At 46.9% G+C, this 19,312-nt stretch overlaps 1 protein-coding gene across 1 annotated transcript in view; it reads right to left on the bottom strand.

The window, feature by feature from the left end:
- The window catches only part of MASTL (microtubule associated serine/threonine kinase like), a 1,019,298-nt gene that overhangs the window by 797,226 nt on the left and 202,760 nt on the right, over positions 1-19,312 (bottom strand). The gene's annotated exons all lie outside the window — the stretch shown is intronic.

The raw sequence follows: 19,312 nt of genomic DNA, 5'->3' as shown, positions 1-19,312 counted from the left end.
ATCTGAGGTCAACATGAGGAGTTTCGAAATTGTGATGGGGAGGGGAAGGCAGTGGGACAGGAAATGGCAGAAGCAATGGCGACTCATGCCACGCATCAAGAAGCCCTACATTAATTTGATAGGAACCGCTATACTGTACGAGTCCATGGGGAGGGTGACAAGCCGGGCTGATTGCTGGCATGGTTGATCCGCAACGAACAATCCAGGAATGTGATCACTCAGAACATTGACAAAGAAGGTACCAGGGTCACCACACAGGAACAAATCACAACAACTTTTCAGGAGTATTATAAGGAATTATATTCTAGTGAGAGGATATACTCCGAAGTAAATGCCTTAGACCTCCTTGAGTGGGTGCCAAAGACCATGCAAACGGGGAGAACCCCGGGTTTAGATGGCGTACCGGTCGAATATTATCGCGCATACTCTGACATACTGCTACCGGTCCTGCAAGGGGTCTACAAGGAGGCCTTCTCTAAAGGTGTTCTCCCTGAATCTATGAGGGAAGCACTCATTACAGTTATATTGAAGCCCCGGAAAGAGCTGCAGTTTTGTGGATCATATAGATCTATATCGCTCTTAAATTTTAATGCCAAATTATTGGGGAAGATCATAGCACTTAGGTTGGAGAGAGTTGCTACTGACATAATACACCTAGACCAGTGCGGCTTTGTCGGAAGACAAAATCCCTCGAACCTCGACGATTAAACTTTATAAAGGAGCATTCTCAGCAATCAAAAGAAGAATTAGAATTTATGGCCTTGGCCGCAACCAAGGCCTTCGATTCAGTTGAATTGAAGTGGCTATTCAAGGTCCTGGAGGGTATTGGTGATGGTCCGGTGATGCAACAGTGGATCTGTCTACTGTACACGGACCCTCAAGCGAGAGTAAAAACGGGTGAATGGATCTCAGAAGTGGGCATTAGAAAGGAGCATGCGACAAGGATGCCCGGCATCACCGATACTATTTGCTCTAGCACTGGAGCCCCTGGCAGGGTATTTTAGGTATTATATAACAAAGGGATTAAGGTTGACGGCATAATGCATAACATCTCATTATACGCGGATGACACACTGATATATGTCAGTAATCCCAGAACCAATATCTAAGTGATATTAGAGGTACTATCTAACTTTAAGAAATTGTCGGGTTACAGTGTCAATGTAGAGAAATCCCTGTTGTTCCCTTTAAGCGCCATGCACACACTCCCACTGGACTCCCTCCACCCAAGAAACTATACGATGGGAGACGGTCATTCCGCTACCTAGGGATTACAATTTTTCATACCCTAGGGGAGATATTAGAGTTTAACACGGGAAGGGCTCTGGCTAGCATAGGGGAATACGTCAAATTTTGTAAAATCCTCCCTCTTTCCCTGATGGGGAGAATAGCTTTATGCAAGATGGTGATATTAACCAGGTTGCTGTACTATTTTGTCAACATCCCGTACACAATTAAGACAGTGTTTTTTTAAATGTTCGATACATACATCAGGAAATTGCTCTGGGGATCTAATAGACAAGTGTCACTAACTACCTTGTGACGAAAATGCACAGAAGGAGGGCTTACACTGCCAGATTATGAGGGATACGAGGCGGCAGCTCAGCTGCAAACGATCTCTAATTGGGCGAACACACCAGAAGGAGACTTCATACTAAAAGATTTCCCAAGACACAAGGAAGGGATAGAATTGTTGTGGGATCCATCCATAACTGGGGGACAGAGAGCAATATACAGGGTACTGCGGAAGGTCTGGAAACAAATGTTAAAATATATGCGAGACACACATCAATATAGCCCAAATCTGCCTCTGAATTTTGACTCAGAAATTAGAAGTATACTAGCCGATCCGAACAGAGCCTGATTAAGGGATAGAGGATGTAGGAGGTTGGGAGACCTATACGAGGGGTGGGGGAAGGGATTACGGTTATTTCAGAATTGGCGTCACCAATACGATATGCCACAGGGATCCTTTTTGATCTATGCTCAATTGGTCCAAAGATTATCCTCCCTGTGGGTAGATACTCCGAAAGAACTGGAAAACAATCCTTTACTGCATCAAATATTAGACATTACTAACAGTCGGGGATTGATATCATGTCTCTACCAACACATAAACAGGCTAATACTCCCAGAGTTAATAAAAGGAAAATGGGAACGGGTTGTGGGAAGAGAGATACCAGACGAAGAATGGGTTAAAAGATGGGAACAGGTGCACAAGGTATCTAGAAATGCCAGATTTCGACTCATTCAATACAATATTGTACACAGTATATATGACCCCATACAGACTACACATGATATCCCCACAACACTCGCACACCTGCCCTAGATTTAAAGCACCCATGGCAGGGTTTTGGCACATGACTGGGGAGTGCCCGATAATACAAATATTTTGGAAAGAGGTTATGGATAAGATCAATACCTTGACTGGCAGCGTGTACTTAAATACACCTGAAACATGTCTGTGGGGCATACCGGCAGGAGGGAAGCGAACGAAACCCAAGAAAAAAAAAAAAAAAGGCAGCCTTCCTTGACAGTAGAGGTCGAAACACTTAGGAATCTGACCAGAACAGACACAGAGGTAGAGGTAGAGAATAGTACAGATTGGGGCCAAATGTTGAATGACATAATGATCTCTGTTGATTTGCGACCCCCGTGAACGACTACTTAAATACCTTGGACTGTTAGATTTGAGACATCTATGTTACTGCTATAGACTTGGTGCTTTAGCCCTGTGAAGCAAACAGGAACTAGGGCCTCTTACTTTATGACCTAATGTGAACTCTAGTATGCATGCTACAAACTCTTTACTCACATTACATGTTGGGAAATGTTCTGTTTTTCGAGTAACATTATTATGCTGTGATAACATGTACATTTACGATGCTATGACAATGTTGTAAGCTGCCACCACTCTTCTTGGGTGGTTTTAGGGGGAGGAGGGAGGGAAGGCGGAGGTAAAGGAGAGTGAATTCACAATTGTTGTGGGGGAGAGAGAATAAACAAACACCTGTATGGTGAAAGTTTTCCTAATGCTAGAACATCTGTTATGTATGTTATATTTGTGCAAATTCGCCAATGGAAAATATTTGAAAAAAATAAAATGGTGGTTCTCCCCAAGATTCTATTTCTGTTCCAGATGCTCCCAATACAGATCCCAGACTACTACTTTAAGAAAACTAGGGGTTTCCTCTCACGGTTCCTATGGCAGGGGAAGAAACCTAGTGTCTCTAATGTAAGACTGAGTCTCCCGAAGCGAAGAACAATGGAGGGGTGGGACTTCCAGCCATACATCTATACTACAAATCGATCATGCTGTTCAGCGAAAACAGGGTCTCTCTCAGGGGCTGTAGCGACTCAGGAAGGTGGCTGAGGCAGTGAAGAATAAGTTCCCACTAATCGAGGAGGGTCTCCCTAAAAGGGCAGAACAGGTTCCATGAGTTGGGAATAGGACGGTAGCACAGGCTACCTCGAGAAAGGTGAGTGGCCCTCAGGTGACACTCGTGCATAAAATGGGTTGTATGCGCCAGGGACCACCGGTAAGGATTGCAAGTACTAACCGACCCAAGGCGTACTCCGGACCAAACTTCAGCAGTCAAGTCCACTTCGCTTGTGGGTTCAAATCCTTCAATTGTGCGGCTTTCAGCGGCTGAGTTCCCAGGATGATTCCGTGGTGGGTCAGTGGCTATTTCTCCTCTCCTGGTGTAAGGATCAACTCTATTTTATTGCAGCACATCTCAGGGCACCTGGGGGCACAGCAGCAGCGCACCCTCAAAGTCAGTCACCACAGCTGGGCAACATGGTGACCGCGTGCACTCGAGTTCAGGTGTACTCTTCTAATTCCCGACCTTGAATGCCTAGGTTTACGAAACTAGGCAGGAGAGTGCCTTGTACCCAGTGCTTACGATCGCCAAAGTCTCAAGTGTCAACTCGAGATGGCGGCAGTTCCAGGGCAAAGGGCCCGTGCAAGCTGGTCAATTCACTGGTTGGCCCTTGAACACTTCCAGGAAGGCTTGCTTTCAGGTTAAGGTGGAGGTGCCGTGAATAGATGTTCCCACTATTCAAATGGGTCGAAACGCCTTTGCAGACCTAAGTTCGATCAGAAACAGGAGGGTCCAACGGGACAACAGCGGGCTCAGGGTGCCAAACCTTCCAGCAGGTCACCGGCAGTTCCTTGACTCTGCTTCATAGTTTCAGGATGCTTGGACCCTATTCTAGGTTTGTCGTGAACCAAGAGATTGACCTGGTATGGGTGTTAGGAGCCTTCTCTTATCCAGAATCTCCTTCGTGCCAAAACGAATAGGACCCAATGGGAGTTCTGCTCCCATACAGGCATGTCAGATGTGGACAAATCACGTACCCCAGTGGTCCCAGTCATTCCCAGCACACCAGACTCTCTGGCACCCAGGATGTGTATTGGAACTAGACGGTCCAGCCCACATCCTGGAGGCACACACACAAGGCATGCAGAAGCCAGCGAAAGCTTCGGGTTTGCGCAGGAATCTGCATTACCAAATAAGGGGTTTCCCGGGTCTGCGCCACCTGGGGCAAACAAAGGGACGAGATGGCCAGAGCAAAGGACCTTGTGGAATGGCCACTTTGGTGCCAAGCCACTGTCCAGGGCCAAACGCGATATGAACCACAAGAAAGGGTTCAAAATATATGAAAAATAACAGCTGCCACTAGCTCTGTCCAACTTCTACCGAAAAATACTTTCATGGTGTCTAGGGCCTTTAGAAATGAAAGGTAGACCACGCTGTACTGTAAGGTACTTTGTGCACTGGTAACATGTTGCAAGAAAACTGGGTTTGCTTGTGCTTCCGTGAAGAGGCGACCTGGCCTAGCAGTTCAGGCTGGGCTGCTACCATTGGTGGCAATCCCTCTACCTTTCGTGTTCATCCTGTTCGCTGCCCGCACGTTGAACTACTCAGATTGCCTAACCGACTACCTCTGCCTCATGTATCATTTATTGTTTGCTGTCCGCACATTGAATAACTCAGATTGCCTAATGGACTGCCGCTGTCTCACGTCTCATTCATGGTTTGCTGCATGCACGTTGTCGACTTGGTTTGTCATAGGATACTCTTATTCAGCTACTTCTAATTATCCTTATCCTTGCACACTACCCACTGGAATTTCATCATCATCATCAATCAGGAATCCGGATGCACTAGGACTAGAGACGTTTTGCTGTGCGTCAACTTACAATAGGCATCTTCGTACCGTCGGGATAGGGTCTGGAATTTCATGTACACTGCTCTGCAACATAGACATCCTGGTATCTTGGTAAGAAGTGCTCCATTTTTCTGGCTTTCTTATTCGGTAATCCCTTTCTATTACTTTTGGATCAATTGGCTGTTCTTTGTCACCTCAGATATTTACTGGGCTAAAACTGGGGACCTTATATCACCTCCGGCCCACCTACGTATACCGACCTACATCTTGAGGTTTGTTATTTTCTGTACTAGAGGTGTCTGTACTAGAGGTGGGATTTATCCAAATAACAATCAGTTGTATCAATAATTCCTCCTTGTTTTGTTTCTACAGCCGGTGTGTCGTGAGCGTGTTTCTCCTCTTCCACCTAATAGATCTCTCTGTCTGTTTTGTATTCACAGCAGAGGGTTACAATAGGGGGAAGAATTCTTTGGCTACTGGGCAGGCGTCATTGGTTCAGTTCTCCCTCCAAGTGGAGTGGTTCCTTGGCGGTGAGTCCTAACACACGGGGGTATGGAAGGAGAGAATAGAAGATGGGGTTGGAATACATGGGAAACGATACAGGATTGAAGGTGGAGGTAATTAGAAATGTCCACTACAGTCTTATAAGAGAGGACTATTGAGATGATCAGATGGGCATGTGATTCTGACCTGGATCTTGTGCCGAGTGTGCGGGGGAATATGGTTTTAAGAAGGGGAATGCGAGGGGGGTGTGGTCAAGACGGTGGAGCGGTGGGAGCAAACCTCCCAAGCTCCAGCACATCAGCACGGTTACGCCATATCACAGTGCTTTCCGAGCACCAGATAAAATCTAGGCGCTCTCTACGAGGCGTGAGGTCCCCGGTCGTTGATTGCTCCAGATCACAGCTGCATAGGTCAAAGAGGCGGTCGAAGGTATTCCTGCAAGGGAGACTTGCAAAGGGGGCCTGCTCAGGGCATTGGGGGCAAGGCAGATGCTATGGGCTACAGAGACGTTGTGGGGGATCAAGCGTATGGGCCGATACTGGCAATCTTGTTGCTGCCCTTACCCCCAGTAAGGCTCCCTACACCAGCAGCATGTGGTGGCTCAATGGATTGGAAGGACTTGGCCCGATGAGGCCAGTCTAGTTAAGGTAGCGCAGCAGGATCGCCATGCTCATACTGAAGCCCATCTGAAAGAAGCCATCTTTCTTGTGGGCTATGCAGTTTAACCCTTCAGTCACCACATGTTAAAGAACAAGTTGGAGGCCGCTGGGGGGCGCGGAGCATGAGGGACGCATGAAGCTTGCGCTCCGCCCGCATCGCAAGGCCTAGAGAGCCTTTTCCACCCCTGGCCGGGATAAAGTGGAGGAAACAGAGCGAGCGGAGAAGATTTAAGCCCACGTAGTCGGCCCCCACCAGGTGAAAAGGGCCAAGGGGCCTTTCGTACGCTGCCGCAGGGCGAGGCTTCCCGACGGAGAGACTTAAAAGGCACCCGAACCAGTGCAGTGTAACACAAATCATGGACGCCGGAAGCAGTGCGCCCCACTGCGGCATCAAACCTGAGGAGGATCCGAGGAAAGCCTGAGACGCCGACAGCCCCCCGCATCCAAAGAGCACATCCAGAAGTAAGGAGCCATAGACGGGGCCAGTAGCTAACAGAGCCAAACCCAAGCAGCGTGCGCCACAAGACGGACCCAGCCGAGACCAGGACGAGAGACCCCAGCGAGAGACCAGCTGAGTGCCACACAGGCCCAACTGCAGAGAGGAGCCCTATCCGGTCCCCCCCAGTGGTGACCGCAAGTTGTAGCAGGAGAGCAGAGAGGTGCGGAGGCGAGCGCCCCGCGGCACTCGGAGCGCGCCCCTCCTGGGCTGCTGCAGAGGTGTCCCAACCCACCAATAGAGGTGAGAGGCCCGGACGTCAACAGCGTCGACCGAGGGGGTGCGCAGGCCCAGAGAGACAGCTTGGCAGGCCCAAAGGACATACATCCTGCTCCGGCGGGCCCAGAGGGATTATACTCCACAAGGTCCGACCCTGCACACCAACAGAGAAGAGGAGATCACGGGGGGCAAGGAGGATGCCGCGCCAGGGGCCAATCCCCCTCCACTGAATGCACACGAACACCGGAGGGGGTGCCGGCACGAGGGAGATAATCTCCCACAGGGCTATACCAAAGCACACCTCACACAAAAGGAGTGGGATGGCATGATCATAGCCTTCCTAACGGCCCCACGCTTCACCCAGGGTCGAGGAGAGACTGACACCACGTACACAGGGCACAGACGCTCTTCTCTCCCTGCTGTTCGCAGCGATGCCCAATACTCCATACAGCGCTCCGGCTACCATTTAATCTGTGAGGATCACCCTGGACCACAGGTGGGAGAGGGGCAAACCAGGGGGAATAAAAACGTACGAAAGGAAGGCCAAACAGTAGGGGCCCTGTTTGAATCGCTGGCTGCGGATCCAAGCAGAGAAATCCCCAAAGAGCACCGGGCTGACACTAGGGCCCCACAAACAGGAGAACTGGACCCCCGAAACTCAGAGGCACTAGTGCTATTGAAGGAATCCAGAATGGAACATTGGGGTACAGACAGGAGAAACCGGTTACCTGGACCACACCAAGGTGCTTCCAAGAAGCAAGATCCTGGAGCAGTGCTCGGCCAGTGTCCCGCGGGAACGGGCATCCACCGGCGCAATCCTCTCCCTCCAACATTTTCACAGGCCCCAAATGGCCCTGGTTGAGGAACACAGAGCCACCATGCCCGCAGAAAACGCTCCCCGTCCCTCTGCAGCGCTCACAAAGGAGGACCTGAAGGACATTCTCCAGGAAATCAAAGCAATCTGTACAGATATACAGGCCTCGATAGTGAACCTTAGAGGGAGTGTGGACACCCTGAAAGAAAAAAGGAAGGGATGGAAAACAATCACCTCCAGTCAAACCTGCTGGACATGAAATACGAAGCAAGGCTTACAGAGTTGGAAACAAGGGGGGAGGACATAATTCTGAAGATGGATGACCTCGAACATAGGGAACGCCTAAACAACCTGCTCATTCTGAGGGTGACCCAGCAAAGTGGAGAGACTGCGGCGGACGTTGGGAGGAAAGTCCAAGGGCTGATAAACCAACTCTTCGCCCTAGAGGGGGGCAAGGAAGTCCAGAAAGAGCGCACTAAGGTGGAGGAGGCGAAGGCCCAAGATCCATCGTGGTACATTTCCTCCGCTATAGGGAGAAGATGGAGGTTCTGGAGAAGGCAAAAAGGCTGGGGAGCTTCATCTTCGAAGGGGATACAATCAGGATCTACCAAGACTTGTCCACCCTCACCCGCAAAAGAGAGTGCCGTTCGTTCACCCAGTGGCTTACCAGTCAGGACATATGATACAGGTGGTCTTTCCCATTTGCCCTTTCCTTTGAATGAGCAGGGGTGGACAACAGAGTCACAGGCGGGAAGGAGGCTTCACAAGTGCTGCAGGTACTTAAGGGAGAATCCCCGGCAGAGGAAAGCTAGGGGGGGGGGGGGTCACACATGCATCACCAGAGCCCAGGAGAGAACTGTAGGGTCCCTGGACCACAAAGACGACAAAGGGCAGACACAAATCCAAGAAATTAAACACTCTGACAACAAATGAAGGAGAGGACTAGGTGAACGAAGACGCACCATTGGTGTGTGAGGGGACTACAGTCAAGCAACCCCGGCCGGGGGTACAGCGTTTGCCAAGGGAGCGGCGGTTGACGGACGGATCACTTTCCCTGGTGGCTTGCCTGTTGGCAGGCGTCCTGGACATGGGAGGGATGAGGGGGGAAGAGGAAGGAATTGGGGTTATAGGTTCTCAGGCACAGCACAGATCTGGCTTCATAAGGGAACAGAGCAGTCTCCACATGACCAGGAGGGCAATGAGTACAATGCTTAGAACCAATGACAGACAGTGAGAAGAAGGGCCGGGCGAGACACTTAGGATTGGCTCTCTCAATGTGAAGGGGCTCAACTCCCCAGCAAGGGACTCCCTTCTGGGGAGGGAAATGAAGAATGCTGGAGTAGAAGCAGAACAGTGAAGGGGAAAGAGGGCCATCCCAGGAACGCATGTGGGTCAGATCTTTTGGGCATCCGGCCCCACAAAGAGAGGCGGAGTTGGAATCCTACTCCACAGGAGCCCCAAGCTCACCAAAGCAAAGGTGTGGGGCCAGGCAGATGGGAGGGCCATAGTGGTATCGAGCAACTTACACAATTCCAGAATCACCATAGCAGCCATATATTGCCCTAATGTGGGTCTGATGGAATTCATCCAAGAAGCACTGGGAGACGTGATGGCTAAAGTGGAAGGGCTCCTTCTCCTGGGTGGGGACTTGAACATGTGGGCCGTACCGGGAGTTGGACCACAGTGGAAGGTCTAATTCCTTCAGGCAGCAAAGGGGGACGGCCACATGGGGGTTCCAAGACATAATGTGGGACCACGGGCTGGTGGACGTATGGAGGGAGTTGCACCCAATCAGAAAAGGATACACATTCTACTCTGCAGTCCATGGCACTAGGACAAGGATAGACTACATATTCCTGGAGCAACAGTATATGAGCAGAATAGACTCATGTGATCTCCGCCCGGTCAGCTGGTCGGACCATGACCTTGTCTGAGCGGACATTAGTATGTCAGGCTTGAAACATAGGGAATCCCTATGGAAATGTAATGACTTTCTACTTAGGGACACAGTTTTTAAGGAGGAGATGGTAACGGCGATCAGAGAATATTTTGAGTTGAATGATATGGGTGAAGTTAATCAGGAAGATAGTATGGGAGGCTGCAAAGGCAACCTGGAGGGGTAGATTGATCAGCGAAAAGGCATCCAAAAAGAGAAACAGGACCCTCCTGGCTCACAGATTGAGGTCAGAGAGACGCTTACTGGAGAGGTCGGAGGGGGAAGAAGAAAAGGAGAGGGACCTGGGCATCGCAAGAGGGAAGAGATAAGAACTGAGAGAATTGGAGATGGGCAAAAATGTAGCTAGCCTCCAACATCTGCAACAAAAATACTATGAAAAAGGTGACAAAGCCGACGCCATGCTGGCAGCCAAACTCCGAGGCCAGCGGGCTGACAGATGGATGGCAAAAATTAAGAGTGGGGAAGAAGGGGAAAGATCAGACCCGGAGGGGATAGCGGGGGAATTCGCCAGCTTCTATGAGACTCTATATGGGAAAGAAGCCCCGATAACAGAGGAAGAGGTTCTCAGGGCAATATCGAGTTTGAAGCTGGGAAGGGCCCCGGGAGAGGATGGGTTCACGGCAGGCTTTTACAAGGCCTTTGCGGGCCAACTCGTGGGATTCCTAGCAGGTCTATTTTCTAATATAATGACGACTGGAAGGGCTCCTCCATCCTTCGGAAAGGCATAAATCATGGTGATCCCGAAGGAAGGGAAAGACCCGGTGGACTGTCGGCCCTACAGACCAATCTCCTGTCACGACCCTCGCCCAAAACCCCCTCTGGCAAACCAATTGGCCAGGTGGAGTCAGGACTCGGGCTCTAGAGCCTGGCATCCTCTTCAAAAGCCCTCATGGGGCCAGTCCTGGCGCCTATGGCGCCAGGCTCATACACCATGAACAGCAATGTGCTTGGGAACTACTTTATTGTATTGTCAACCAAATTGGAGGCATCCACATAGCTTGGTTCATAAGAACCAAGCTATGCAGTCTAGTGTTTTGGGTGTGGTAGCCTAGGGACTACTTTACAACGACTATTTTGTTGGGACTATTTAAACCACACCCGAGCAAGACAACTCGCTTCGCGTTACTTTGCAGCTTGCAACGTTAAGCTCACCGTATCCAGCTATTCCCTCGAACATCGGAGAAGTAGAACCTGCAAGGAGACAAAAGGAACATCATTAGCAGCAGCATCTTACCTGCAGTCTTCATCTTTAAACACTCGCAGCTACTGAGAACAGCTTCCTCGAATCTGCACGCCTCCCGGACAGAACGACCTGAAAGAGGAAGATAGAGGCAACATTAAAGAAACCTGTAGAGACATTTACAAATTACGAACTGCTCAAAAGGCTTACCTGGCTGGTCGCCTCTCGGCTGGCACCACTCCGGACATTGCATTCGCGCTGAAGAACACTGCGACCTACAAGGTAGGAAAACACAGGTTAGCTAAGGCAAGACTTCTCAGCGCTGCGTATAGCGCTTACTTACCACATCATAGCGCTCTTAATGCGCCATCATTTACCTGCGGGACTCAACCATGCAAGTTTGCCGAGCTAAAGTTCTGCATACCTAAGGGAGAAAAAAAAGACATTTTAAACAAAAGGCATGCAGGATAGCAACAAAACTAAACAGCAGCAATAAGACCTACCTGAACAATATAAAACGGGCCGGCGTCAGTGAAGTAACTGGACCGCACTCGCCCATGAAAGACAACGTGCCCCTGCAAAGAAGGCAGGACGGAGAGCACGCCTAATACTACCACAAGGTGAGGAGAGGGCACCAGAGGGACTGAAAGCATACGGGGGTGGAGGGAGGATACTTACCCCAGTCGGTCAGTCTTGAAAACAGTCCTCCTGTATTTTCAGGCAGAACCTTCCCCGCAGACCACATCAGGGCAAAGCTGAGAAGCATACCAGCGAGTAACCCAGCTGGGTGGCGTCCCTGTGGATCCCAGGTGAGCGTAACATCTCCCTCTTGAATGTGGATGCAAAGCTATTCACTAGGATCATTGCAACAAGACTAGACGGCCAGATGCTGGGGCTCATCCACTCCGACCAGGTGGGTTTTATGCAGGGGAGGCAGCAAGGCAGACACACTTTGTAAAACTCTGCATCTCATGAGGGAGGCAGCACCTAGAGGGGGGCGGGGGGGTAACCCGGTCTTCGTGGCAATGGATGCTGAAAAGGCGTTTGACCGGGTGGACTGGGGGTTCTTGAATAGGGTGCTGGAGAAATTAGGCTTTGGCAAGGGAATTCGACAAGCTATTAAGGCCCTATACAAAGTCCCATCAGCTAGAGTCACGGTAAACAGGCGTCTGTCACGCATCTTTAGCCTCCAGAGGGGGACGCGGCAGGGTTGCCCCCCCCTCCCCGCTCTTGTTCGTCATGACCATGGAGATACTGGCAGAATACTTCAGAGGTTCCCCTGCGGTGCGGGGCATTGACGTGGGTGGCTGAACCTTTAAACTTGGCCTCTACGCGGACATTATGTTACATCTGAGGGAGCTGACCAGATCAGTCCCAGCCGCTCTTCAGTATCAAACAATTTGGACGGTTCTCAGGTTTCAGGGTAAACGTGGGCAAGTCTGTGATCTTCCCCTTTGCACCAGAAACAGATAGGAATCTGGCCCAACTGGGCCCCTTGGGCCTCCAAATTCGGACGGAGGGGATAAAGTACCTGGGGATAAACATGGTCAGACCCAATGAGGATTTCAGCCAGGCAAACTACACCCGCCCCCTGTTTGATAAATTATTCAGGGAAACTGAGGGATGGGGGAAGGGGCAAATATCGCTGATGGGAAGGATAAACGCGATAAAGATTAATCTTCTCCCCAGGGTGTTATATGTCTTTCAGATGCTCCCACTGGAGGCACCAGAAACCTACATTAGAGAAGCCAAAAAGCGCATAACGAAATTCATATGGCCAAAAACCTAGAATAGGATACGAGACCCTCACCCTCCCCAAAGAGAGGGGGGTCTGCCTCCCTGACTTGAAGACCTATCACAGAGCAGCCCAACTAAGGCACTGGCCCCCCACCTTAGAGAGGACCCCTCTACCTGGAGAACTTTCACCTGCGCTCAGTCACAGTAGGGGAATGGTTGTGGGTTCCACTGAGAAAGCTCCCAAAAAGGATCAGAGATCACCCAATACTGTGGACAATGTGGAAAGCATTAGCGGGGAAGTGAAATAGAAAGAAGGTGACCATGTGGCCTTCGCCGCTGAGCGACATTTGGTCACCGCCAGTGAGAGAGGAAATCCAGGGCCATGAACATTACCAGTCCTGGTTTGAGCTGAAATGAAAGCTCACTCCTGTAGAAAAAAACCTAGACAACCGCGTAGATATGAAAGGACTCATCTCTCTCCTTTACGGAGCACTCATAACGCCCCCCCCCTCCCCCAGTAGGAGCGACTGGGGGCCTCAGAAGGAAATGGGAGAGGGATTTGGGCTGTGGAACAGGTGGCAGTATGACCCAATCAGACACTAGGATGTTCCCAAATGTCGTCCCTGTGTGCTGCCACTGGGGTCCCACTAGGTACAGGTGAGCCCTGGCTGCTGCGATCGAGGGACTCTGCGCTATCGCTTGTGCCTGCCCCTGCCAGCCTCCTCTTTCTCTGTACTCCCTCCTAGTCCAGTGGCTTTGTTTCTCAGCCAGCGCTCAGTGTTGCTGCTGCCCACCTGGCTTCCCAGTGTTGTGCAACAACCAGGCCTCCACCGTGTGTGCGAATTTGTTAAGTTCAGTCCCGGCCTTTGTCTTCAGCTTGCAACAGTGTGTCAACTGATGACGGGTCAGCTGCGATTAGCCTGATGCATCTAAAGTGTTCCCAGACGGAGCCACGGGCACACTAATATATATATATATATATATATATATATATATATATATATATATATATATATATATATATATATTTTTTTTTTATTTTTTTTTCCCTCTCCCCTGATCACCATCGGTGAGATCTTGTTGCCCAGCAATCCATGCATGCAACACGCGCCGTTACGTCTGCGGTCTGCTGCATAGTCTGCACTTATATTCACCGCCTGGATGACTCGGCAGGGTCACAGGCACATTCCGTTGTGTTCCGAGCCTTGCCGCTTGCTGACTGCTACATCAAGCTCTTCTGTTACCGGGGATTCACCCTCGCTGTCCCTCCGCATATGTTCCGTTAGTATGCTTCACCGGGCAGGCCCGCCGTCTCGTCTCCGCCGTGGTGCTTGTGCCAGTCAATACTGCTCCGAGTCACAATTCTGCATCTCCCTAGATCCCGGTCGGCTTACTGATCAGGATGCGCAGTTCCTATCACGGTGCCCTTTCTTTCTGTGCAGCCGCTCGTCAGGTTATTCCTTTGTTCTTCTCGAGCCGCCATTTTGCATGGTTGTCCACAGGGTGCTGCAACTTTCTTCAGCTCACAACTTTCAATCTGCGGCACAGTTCGTTCCAAAATTGTGATTATGGTGCTTCGTAGGGACTCGTGCATCCGTCGTTTCGAAAGTATTTCCATTAGCCATCTCACAGCAAGTTTAATCCTCAGGATTGTTACGGATCGTCAGGAGCTCCACGGAATCGCCCCATACTCCATGGCTCTGTAGCCACGGCCCTCAACCTTAACTTCATACTTATTTCTAAAGGGTAGACGAGGCAGAGGCAACATCAGAAGAAGACATATCCTCAAGCAGAGTAAAGACAAGATCAAGAGAACAAAGACAAAAGAAGACTTAATACTCAATCTATTCAAAAAAGAGTGTTCCAAAACACTCTGTTCTGCATTAAGCAAAGGCCTTCCCTTCTGCCCTACGCACAAGATGGATTATTTCAAGACAAGAGTTGATCTATTTAAATTCAGTAGGAACTTGAAACTTTAAAAGTATTTTGCAACTTGTCTAAAAAAAAAAAATACCACCAGAGGATGAACCCCTACCTTCAGAACTTACAATTGCCCATTCTTTGCTAACAGTGGATCTCTTAAACTTACCAGAGGATAGAAACATCCACTCTCTGGAATATTTTACTGAAGATTTAGGAATCACAATGGAACTAAGCGAACCAACAACCTTAAAACAGAAATCTACTTTCTACCCTCATCTCTACACAGAAAACGTCAGACATATTCGAAAAAGCGGTCTCAAACGATCCGAGGAAAATGTATCTTAAATCATCCAAACCCAAAAACGTCTATTACAATGTGACCATCAAGCAAAGAGAATTCTTACTTGAACTCCAAAAAGATGATTCAGTAACAATAAAACAAGCAGATAAAGGGGGCAAAATAGTATTATTAAATACATCTGATTACATCAAAATAGCTAAGAAACATCTCCGTGATTCAGATACTTATGAGCAATTAACCAAGAACCCTCTCCCAGAACTCATCACAGAATGGCTTCACTCACATTTTTTGGAAGAAAAACTCATAACAGAAGATGAATACAATTACATGAATAACCCACATCCTGTAATAGCAAGTATCTATTTTTTGCCAAAAATACACAAGGAATACCAACAACTACCATCCAGCAGACCCATTATCAATAGTATATGCTCTCTGACTGAACCCATCTCATCATATACTGACCGACATCTTCAACCTTTGGCCACCAACCTTGCTTCATTCATGAAAGACACAACAGATGTTATAAACCAACTAGAACTAATCGAATGGGAATCTGACTACAGACTTGTCACCTTTTATGTCACCAGCCTCTATCCAAGTATACTCCACCAAAAAGGATTAGAAACAACGCAAGAGTTTCTTCCAAACGAGATCCATCTCTTACAAAAAACAAAACGAAATAATAGAGATGCTCAATTTTACGCTCAATAATACCATTTTTCTTTTCAATGAAGATATTTACAAACCAAGGAAGAGCAATGGGGGCCAAATTTGCCCCCGCATATGCCAATCTTTATATGGGCTCTTTTGAATTACATCATGCTTGGCAACACTTCATCCTGTGATCTCAACCAGGTAATATACTGGAGTAGATACATAGATGATATTCTGGTAATATGGAAAGGAGACAGAAAATCAATATGTGGGTACCATCAATATCTCAATAACAATCAGTTTAATCTCAAACCCATGAAACCAAACCATGGAAGAGAGCACCAAAAAAAATTCATTTTTTGGATCTCGAACTATACATCCAAAATAACAAAATCTATACCACACTTTACACACAACCGACAGCAGGCAATCGCATTTTACATGCAGCAAGTTATCACCACCCACATATCAAGAATAACATCCCATACGGGGAATACTTGAGGATAAAACTAAATTGCACATATAAGGATGAACTTCATAAACACCTGCAATCAGCAAAAGAAACATTTCTGGATAGAGGATACAAAATTCAACTACTCACCACAGCTAAAATAATAACGCAAGAGACAAGATCTACTAACTACAAAATCAGGCAAAAAACAAAAAGCATCTAATAAAACTCTGCAAACTATCAGATTTATCACAACATACAACACAGAAGCCATAACTTTGAGGAAAATCCTAAATAGACACTAGAATATTTTATCCATGGATCAAGACTTGAAACCCTACTTATCAGAAACCCCATGTTTAACTTACAGAAAAGCACCAAATTTGAAAACATTCTAGGCCCCTCACATTTTGTGGAAAACAAAAAAATGGGAGGTCAACAGCAACTATGGTCAACAGATAAACTAAAAGGATTTTACAAACATGGTAACTGCAAGATGTGTGTATATGCTATCATGGACTGAAAGAATGCACAAAATCCAATGGCTTCAGCTACAAAATCAAAGACTTTTTTGAATTGTAACACAAAATTCATAGTCTATGCAATAAAATGTGTTTGTGCCAAACTGTATATAGAAAGCACAATAAGACCGCTAAAAACTCGCATTTATGAGCATATCCGTTCTATCAAATTGAACGATATCCGTTACCCTCTTAGCAAATAATTTTGGGAAAAATCACAAATTATGAGATCAATCTAATCAGATTCTATGGCATTGAACAAGTGACCACATCCAACAGGGGAGGGAATAGGGAAAGACTTCTACGAAGAGTTGAAGAAAATTGGATTTTTTGCATGGACAGTAATAATACCGGCTTAAACTCAGATCATGAACTGTGTCATTTCTTATGATCGAACAATGTCATTCTTATGAGAGTTATTGCATCATAAATTTGAGTTCTGACCTTGGAAAATCATATCCATATATCTATTTTTTAATATTCACGATTAGGTCATTCATAATTGCACATCAAAAATAGAGCATAGTGGTTCTAGACAGGGCATATAACTTAAAATAAAGTCCGATTCTAAAAATTGCCTTTAGAAAAGTATGAAATTAGGGTTATACTTTTATAGCACGTTAATATCGATCAAAGATACATGGAGTCACACCGCATAATTAATTCAGCATAATAAAGTTTCTGTCTGGTGTACTACCAGTCTCTTATACTACACAATCTCAGGCAGGGCTCTTAGTAAATTATCTTGAACAAACACATGCGCTTTCAAAATGGCGTCTGCAACGTAATTACGGCCATCACGTAATTATGCGCGTGACGTCATTACGCAGCGGTACGCAATTAAATAGCGGCCATCTTGAATAGCAAAAAGAACAGTTCCAGCAAGACGTCAACCGCATTCAGCAGCTTCTACTAGGAGAAATCCAGGTATTTACCATTTCAATTTGTTAGAACCTTGTCAATATGACCTACAATCCAAACACTTGGATGGTTTAAGATTCTCACTTACCTATCCAAAGTTTATAACAATTATTTCAATCCCTAAGCCCGAAATTTCATTCTTAAACACAAGGGCATTTTGTATTTTACAGGAACTGTATATTACCTTAAAAGACTCAGAGGAAACAGATTATTGATTAAAATATGATGATCACAATTCAAGCCTAATCAACTAAATCTACAATACGACTCAATCAAAACTTGCCAACAAGAACAAACAAACCAGTAAGCATCAATTTAAGCTTTTTTTTGCATGTGGCGGACTATTAATACCATCCACTTATGTTTGTCTAATTTATAATCAGGCCTCCTGAAGTAATTGAACATTCTAATTTAGTAGAAATTATAAATGCACGGAAAATATCAAAATGTGTATCTGGCCATACGATCGATGCCAAAATGATACTTTGTTTGCAAATCAGCAACTTTGATGCAGTTAACTCATCTTTTTGAAAAATAATTCAATTGCTTATCTGCAGTAAATGATACAAAACTTATATCTTTTCTAAATTGAATATAAATTTCCTTTTTTTTGTTCCCAATTTTATTTTTCTAGCTAATTGCATCATTTACTTTACCTCCTAATGAACCACCTGACGTAAGGTGGGGAAACACGTGTTGAGGACATTACACGTAATTTTCAAGAAAGTTTAAAATGTAATGAATCTGTGAAGTCAACAAACACTACAATTTCCAAATAACAATAAAAAATGTGTTTGGAGCACCTGACAAAAGGGTCTGTATCTTTCATTGAAGTGCTTTTAAAAACTCTGTGCAGCCTTCAGAGCAGCTAAACACAAATGTAGGCAGCACCAACAGCATAAAGGAGAATCTAAGTGCAATTTATTACTATAGTTACTCGCCTGCCTTTCGCACACAAAGCCTGCCATTTCTCTTTTACTTACCAACTGTAACGTTCTTTCGATTAGATGTTCCTCCCACGTATTCCTCATCTTAGATATATCCTTACCTTCAGCTTTGCTGCTTCGGAAATGTTTTCTCTCTCCACCAGAGGGCGCTCCACTCGAGGCTGCGGCATCGATGTCCCTCGTCGGCATCCGTCGAGCACCAACATCATCCGCTGTATAAATGCCTCACGCGCGCCCGTTGGCCTCAGTTCTGTTTTTTCGTATATTGTAGCCAATGGATTGTAGTTAATGGCGTGTCTCTTTTGACCCAAGCCTTAAAAGAATTTAGAGTGTAAACCACGTAAACTGTACTGTGGGGTAGGCTGGGAGGGTCGATGAGGAATACGTGGGAGGAACATCCAATCGAAAGAACGTTACAGTTGTTAAATAACTTGTTCTTCGAATGGAATGTGTCCTCCCATGCATTCCTCATCTTAGATAAGACTCCCAAAGCAGTTTTGTATTGGAGGTGGGAATACAAAAATTTGTCGTGTACAGAATGAAGTACTGATTTAGCCAACAGACCACCTTGTGAAGAAGTGGATCTAGAGCATAATGTTTCATAAAGTGTGCATGGAGGACCATGTGACAAATATCTTGCACAGGGACACCCCTAAGTGCTGTTGAAGTTGCCATGCCACTGGTTGAATGAGCCCTCAGCCCATCTAGAGGATCTTTCCCAGCTAATCTATAACATTCCGTTATAGCCAAAATTATCCATCTAGATAATGTCTTCTTAGTCACGCTAGTCCCAATTTTTTGCGGCCAGTGTATCCCACAAAAAGTCGGTCACACTGACTTGAAATAT

Source organism: Ambystoma mexicanum, chromosome 2q (genome assembly GCF_040938575.1).
Source record: "Ambystoma mexicanum isolate Mex_15411 chromosome 2q, UKY_AmexF1_1, whole genome shotgun sequence".
Lineage (NCBI taxonomy): Eukaryota > Metazoa > Chordata > Amphibia > Caudata > Ambystomatidae > Ambystoma > Ambystoma mexicanum.
Note: the sequence above shows the minus strand (reverse complement) of the source record. Positions and strands in the feature narration are given on the sequence as shown.